Raw genomic sequence first — 7924 nt, 5'->3', positions numbered from 1 at the left:
AAAAAATATGTTAAAATATTATTACAAATAATTAAAACACGAAGTAATTCGTGAAATAGAAATTATAAATACATTACTTAGATAAATTATACACCAGATAGAAAAAAGAAAATAGTTACTTCTAACATCACATACGTATATGTTGTCTTATTATTTTTATTTCATAATTAATATATCGGTTTTAAAAATAAGCTTTACTGAATGTTTTAATAAAATAAATGCCGTAGTAATTGATAGAAGTTTTGATTGAAATCGACTGCGCAATAAGATTAGTATTAATCTGATAAGCTCTCATTTCATTTCCAATCAGCATTTTGAAATCATTCCAACAATATTACACTAAATTTCATGAAATCAGCAGAGCAATAAAGAATTCCCCGTCTCCCTAAGTCCGTCCGTCGTTTAGTGTTTTAATCCGACACTATCAACAGAAATTCGGTAGAGCAAACGTCCGTTTGACAGTCAAGCGTAAAATCACGGCTTATCTCAATTCAGCAGATCTTCCTGAAGCTAATTAAACCCCGGAGCATTTACAATGTTTCGGTCATATAGTGTCGCTAAATTCTTAGAGGTGTATTTGTTTTGGATTTATATTAAAAAGCTTGTAAATAACACATGTATTTGAAGTTTAAAGCGAACTGGGTGTATCATATTATTAGTATTATAGGTGTATAGTTATGTAAATATACAATTAAATTACAGTTATTCTTGCGCCTTGTTTTCATTTTACTGACTGATTTCAATAACTGCTTATTTTTTATTCTCCGTTCTGAAATTAAAATGTCTATATATGTTTAAAAAGTTACATTTAAAATAAAATTATTGTGCAAATATTTAAGGACTAAATAACCTCGTGAAATTTAAGTTACCTCCCATACCCCATGGTATGTTTTTAAATAATTAGTTATAAACAAATATTATAATGCAATGAATACCAAAACAAACAATATTTTCGTCTGTACTAATACTCCTTTTTTCATAAACTTAATAAAAAATAAAACTTCAAAAGTACCTACATGTGCAAATGACAACGGTTATATTTAAGGATAACGTTTAAATATTTAGTATTTTAAGGATAAATACTGTAGTTATCATTTATTTATTTAGTTTTTTCAACGTGATCGGTTGTACGTCTTTTTAATGGAGTACTTTGTTATAAATGCTTTGTATTTTATTTCGATTGGCAAATGACAGAAATAGATAAATCAGTATTACAGACGTGACCTCTATAAAATGCATATATTATTATAAATTTCTCATGAAGTCACATCGGACAAGGACATATTTACTATAAGCAAATATAAATAGCAATTATGACTGAATAATTTGAAAAGATTATGTTACTAACTATATATAATTAACTGCGTATTCCGTTTGAGAAAAAGATATCTGAACTGGTGGTAGCTTTGAATTCAATTTCCCTTAACATCGACCGTGTAAATAGTAAAACTAAAACTAAAATCACATAAACCAAAGTAGAGCAGATCTCGACTTTTGACGTGCAACTGGCGAGCGGCGGGAGACTAAAATCGACCGTAAAAATGTTCGGTTGCAAGCGATCGCCCGGTCTCTTCTGCTCAATTTTAAAGAAAATGACTAAGTCTTAGTCGCTTGCGATTTTAGTTCACTGTATAAATATGCTGTCTTGTTTTCGGCTTTGTATCGCACAGCGGAAATCGATTCGTTTAAATAGCACATCATGTGTTTAAAATTGGTAGTAAAACGTTGTAATCGGATACTCTGAATGGGATATTAGTTTTCTGAACTCCTTCTCCACTTCTTCTTCTTCTTCTAAACTTTAACTATGATAAATCTTACACTTTTCGTTTACGAAATATGCTTAAAAGAGAGGTTCTCTATTCACGTATTAATATAGGTTTAAAATGTATTATTTTGTATGACCTAGAAATCTAACAAATTGGAACGATTTAAGCGTTTCTAAAACCTGAATTCACTCCTATCCTATGCTACGGAAACCGCCATAACTCACCAAAACAGACATTCATACAATTTCAAGCGTTCAGGGCACTAACAATTCACTGCAAAGACGTAAGGCTTATCCTTCACTACGTACTCTATCAAAAGCTGAACTATAATCTGATTCTCAATAATAAAAATAGTCTGCCCATACAATCAACATTTCACTTGATGATTTAGATTTGATCCGATTTTCAATTCTTTTTTTTTTGGTAGCGAGCTGAAATATAGCTTACAATTATTGTGTTACTACAATTACATTGCTTTTTGTGTTTAAGATAAGTGTTCGAGCGTTAATTTTTATTTAGATAAATTACTTATCCGATGAAAAGATTAGATCTTTTTACCAAAATGACTTCAAATCCTGGGGACGTCAAAACTTGATGATTTCATCTTAAAACTATTTTACTTATATTTTATTATAACTATTTTATTATATTACTTATAACATTTTTTAATTCATAAGTTTTGATTGAATCAACAAAAACTAAATCTGTATATTATAATGATACGTATATGATAAATAACACTATAGATTTAATTTTTTTAATTTTTAATAAAAAAATCATTAAATATCTCGATATTATTCTAGAACATTCAGCCTTACACCTCTGCATTTAATGACCATCGTACTTAGACACCCATCCTTGGATCTGGTTCCTCTAAAATTAGTACTACTTCCAAATAATATAAGAACGATAGGGTTGCAATTAAATCAAACAAAGCAGAACTTGATTAATGTTATACATATTTGAAATAGTGTTAGCCTTTTTTAACATCACATATGAGAAAGAGATAATAATTGTTGTACACACAGCAGCTTTTTTCAGCAATTTACCTTTAATTGTTTTAATTATTACAACTAAATAACCCCACATCGAAGCAGCGTGGTGAAATATTTATTGAATGGAATGGAACATTTATAGACTGTTTTGTTACTTCTTATTGCTTTATATAGAGCATTTGAATAAGTAATAGTAGATATAATTTAACTGAGATTATTATTAGAAATTAAACTTTTCTTAATATAATAAAATTAAATACACGGTGATTGAAAATATTTATATTTAAATTTTTTTACCTGCACGATAATCTTCGAATACAGTTTTCATGGTTTTTATGAAAAATATGGCGGTAAGTTGAAGAGGTCGCCGTAGCCGAAATCAGCCACGGCGACCGCTTCAACTTACCGCTTCAACTACCTGCATGGTGTCGTTCATGTGCTCGCATGTGGCTTATGTAGCCAATCTTCTTACTGATGATCCTTGCGCATAGCGGGCATGTGAGCACTCCAATGATATAGTTGTAGTTGATTGCCGCGGGTGGTCGGGCTTTCAACTGGTCGCGTCTGGCATCAAGCTCAGCGATGCGACTCACTTTAAATCCTTGGATCCTCGCTTTAATAGTGGATCTCCATTGTTCCCTGTTGGTGGCCTGCTGCTCCCACTGCGCGGTTTTTATATTGCACCTTTTCATGTGCCGCTTAAGCACATCTTTGTATCTAAGGAGTTGTATGCCATGCTTACGCTTGCCTTTCTTAAATTCGCCATAAAAGATGCGCTTAGCGACACGCTGATCCGCCATCCTTGACGTGACTACACCAACGAAGTTGTCGCCGCATAAGGTAAGCTTCAATGCCACCTACCTACCTTCAGTTTGCCGAATGCCGCGGCTGCAGCACCGATCCTGCTGTTGATTTCGGCATCTAATTCGCACTTGGATGTAACAGTGCTCCCTAAGTAACGAAACTGATCGACCTGCTTTAGTACGTCATCTCCAAGTTTGATGACCAGTGTTTCACGGCCGTGGATATCCAAAGACATTACTTCTGTCTTTTTGACACTGATCTTTAGGTCAAACTTGCGGCAGGACACATGAAACTCGGACATGAGCTTTTGCAGGCCGTCTAGGGATTCTGCTACAAAACATAAGTCATCCGCATAAGTTATCTCAGTAAACATTGCGTGAGACACTTTTGTTCGGGCCTTTAACCTGGCTAAATTGAAAAGACTGCCATCAGTGCGGAAATGGACGCGAACTCCCTCGGGAGTCGTCTATAGGACATCGCGGACTACAACTGCAAAGTACAGGGCAAACAGTGTGGGCGCCAGCACATATCCTTGCTTTACCCCACAGGTAACGGGAAAAAAGTCCGACTGTTCACCGTCAATAGTGACGCAGCTCCTCATTCCGTCATGCAGTAGTCTCACTAGTCGCACAAACTTCTCCGTGCATCCCAATTTTCCTAGCGCAGTCCAAAGAGCATCACGAGGCACCCTATCAAATGCCTTCTCAAGGTCGATAAAGCAAAGATACATGTTACGACCCTGCTCTCTGCTTTTCTCTTGCAGTTGACGCACTGAGAAGATAGCCTCACATGTACCCCGGTCATGTCGGAAGCCAAACTGGGTTTCAGGCAGAATCTTTTCCGAAAGTTCTGTAAGGCGGCTTAAAAGAATTCTGGCGAAGACTTTTCCGGGGACCGATAATAGTGAAATACCGCGGAAGGAGTTGCAGTCAGAACGGTCCCCCTTTCCCTTATACAGTGCCCTGATGATAGATACTTTGAACGAATCAGGGACTTGTTCTTTTTCCCAAATATGGGTAAAAAGTTCCCATAGAGCCGAATGCAACTTATCACCACCGTATTTGAGTAGTTCTCCCGGTATAAAGTCTATGCCAACCGCGCGCTTATTCTGTTGTTGTCTGGTGGCTGAAACAACCTCATCACGTGACAGCGGCTCATCCAGCTTGATAAAAGTAGGCAGCTGAGGTAAGGTATAAATGTATTCCAGATTAAATGTTCGGTCTACATAAAGCAGGAAATTAAAGTGTTCTGCCCAACACCTGAGTACTTCCTCCCTGCTTTTAAGAAGCCTATCGCCAGATGCTGGACGAAGTGGCACTTTTCTCAAGCGAGATGTACCGAGCAACTTTCGAACCTCACTGTAGAACTCTCCTAGCTAATTAGTGTCAGCAAGCCACTGCACTTGACGCGCTTTGTCTCGCCACCACTTGTCCTTAATCTCTCGAGATAGCTTTCGCAGCTTCACGTCACCTTGCTTGATCCAATACGCCTTGGCCTGGCTGTGTTCTGCTACGCACTTGTAAAAGAAGCCGATGCTTGTCAATTGCCTCAGTAAGGACTCCGTCATTCTCATCATACCAGTCCTCGTTCTTGCGGACTTTTAGACCCATAGTAGCAGTGGCAGTATCTAATATTTGAGAAGACAAGGAACCCCAATCAGCTTCAACATCACCGGTTCTTTCATTTGATATAAGTGCGCTGGTCAAGGCTTCAGCATATTTCTTCCTAGTTTCGAAATCTTGTAGCTTCTCGACATCCAAAGATGCAGGTTTCGCTCTTTTGGATCTTCGGGAACGAAGAAGACGGAGATTTAGCTTAGTGACTACAAGCCGGTGGTCGGTCCAACAGTGGGCACCGCGCATGACGCGGGTGATTTGGACTTCGGAGATATCTTTTTAGCGCACGATAGCGTAATCAATCAAATGCCAGTGTTTGGATCTTGGATGCATCCGTGTAGTTTTGTGCTTGGCTGGAAGCCTGAACATTGTATTCGTGATCGCTGGGTTTAATTGTGCACATAAGCTGAGCAGCAGTTGACCGTTGATGTTCATATTGCCAACTGAAGTCTCCGAAGAAGTGGGGGATTTCAATGCTAGAGTTGGACGGGATTACGACGCCTGGCCTAAAGTCTTGGGAAGAAAAGTATCTTCTCTTTCGGGCGTATGCTTTCGATGCACCGGGTCAAGTCGTCGTAAAACTTACCCTTTATGATATCAGATTTATCCAGCGTTGGAGCATAGACACTGATGACATTCAGGTAGTTGTCATATTCAAGATAGTGGTGCAGTGTGGTGATGCGGTCCGAGATGTGCACTGGACACTCTTGTAATTGATTAATGAGCTGGTTCTTAACTGCAAATCCTACGCCCGACCTCCGCGGTTCCGAGGTAGTAAGTCCCTTCCAAAAGAAAGTATACCCGCCACCATGTTCTACTAGCTCCCCTTCTTCGGCTAGATGTTCTTCGCTGAGTGCAGCCACATCCACATTATAGCGTCGAAGTTCTCGAGCTAAGACGGCAGTTTTCTGTTCCGGGCAAGCATTGTCATCACGGTCAAGGAGTGTTCGCACGTTCCACGCGCCGAATGTTAGTGTAGGTGTTTTTATTTTTTGTTTTCTGTAACGTCGACCACGAAATTGAAGGATGCGAAGGTAGCCGTGGTTACTACCCTCAGAAAAAAATGACTGGGAAGAGCTTTTGTTTAGGGCACCTTTTCTAGCCCCCTCCCCGGCTGAGCGGGGAAAGCAGTGCCTCCCTAAATAGGGCTGCTTTGTCACTCCAGGTGCTGCCGGGTTTACTCTGTCTCCCCTATGCAGAGCAAGAGCGACCACGGTGTTACACACCCCCAGAGCCGCCCATGTGCAGGCCTCAGACAAAGCCCGGATTACATCAAACCGGACCTTGACCCATCGCCTCAGGACTTTATCGATATCGGAGTCCATATACGGAAGCAGTCAGTTACGCAGGAGATATTTCAGTGCACAAGCGTACGCGCAAAACGCAGGTGCACAACCTCGTCTTCCCCTTCCTTGATCCAGTGGAACGCGAAACCGCTACGACTGAAGAAAAGATCCGATGATGTGTCTGGCCGACAGTAACTGTGCGCCTTCTGCTGTCGCCCTAGGCCGTTCACCTTGCCTAGCTACCTCGCCAGTTCCATCAAGCCCGATTGCATATCTACGATGGGTTGCCTTCCCCGCCGAGGTAGACTTTATGCATTAAGCGGGAAGGATCCGCTTGTAGGTCCACCATTCTGGTTAACCAGGTTTAGCCCGCGAGCCAACGCGGTTACCAGGGTGTGGCCGCTGCATGCACTACAGCTTCTTGGAGCCACTGGTGAGAGATTGCAGAAAGCCTGTGATTAGCGAAGCCACACCGCCCGTTATGGGCCGGCTGGTGAAGCCCCGAAAGTATTCACACTAGGCTCCCCATTACACCCCAAATATAATAGATTATCAGTGTGTTTAACTCAACATTGAACATTGATCATTTATTTCTATTTTTCCTAATAGTAGTCTGTTGTTGCGTTATTATTTAAAGGTAGAAGAGTATAATATGTGCATGAGAGATGACATTTCGTAAGAAATTAGCAATGCATAGCTTGACACAGCTGCCATTTCCAAGACCGCAAAAGACTTGTGTAACCAATAAATAATTGTCACTCACTCTAATTGAATCTGCTCTCGAAAAGGTAAATACAAATACCTCTTCACTTCCCAATTGTAATTTTTTTTTTTTTTTTTATAGAATAGGAAGGCGGACGAGCATATGGGCCACCTGATGGTAAGTGGTCACCAACGCTCTTAGACATTGGCATTGTAAGAAATGTCAACCATCGCTTACATATCCAATGCGCCACCAACCTTGGGAACTAAGATTTTATGTCCCTTGTGCCTGTAATTACACTGGCTCACTCACCCTTCAAACCGGAACACAACAATATCAAGTATTGCTGTTTTGCGGTAGAATATCTGATGAGTGGGTGGTACCTACCCAGACGAGCTTGCACAAAGCCCTACCACCAGTAGGGTTTAATATAATTATAATTTATATACATTCATACGTATGTAATGAAGTATAAACGGGACGGTCTATTAAATATTGATAATGAGGATTGAAAACATAGTAGTAATGTACCAGCTTGTAAACGCCCCACTGCTGGGCAAAGTTTTCGTCCCATGATGATAATGTTTAGATTTTATTCTGTCACGTTATTTTAATGCATTCCATGTAGCTGAATTTCATTCGTACGCTTAAGTCTTAGCTCTTACAAAAGAGGCAAAAAACGGCCCGGATACCATCAATCAATGTTTATAATCATTTTATAGTTATCTCGAAAATCATACTGTTACGGCAAAAC

The sequence above is a fragment of the Nymphalis io genome, chromosome 7 (assembly GCF_905147045.1).
Source record: "Nymphalis io chromosome 7, ilAglIoxx1.1, whole genome shotgun sequence".
Classification (NCBI taxonomy): domain Eukaryota; kingdom Metazoa; phylum Arthropoda; class Insecta; order Lepidoptera; family Nymphalidae; genus Nymphalis; species Nymphalis io.
This window is presented reverse-complemented; position numbering follows the sequence as displayed.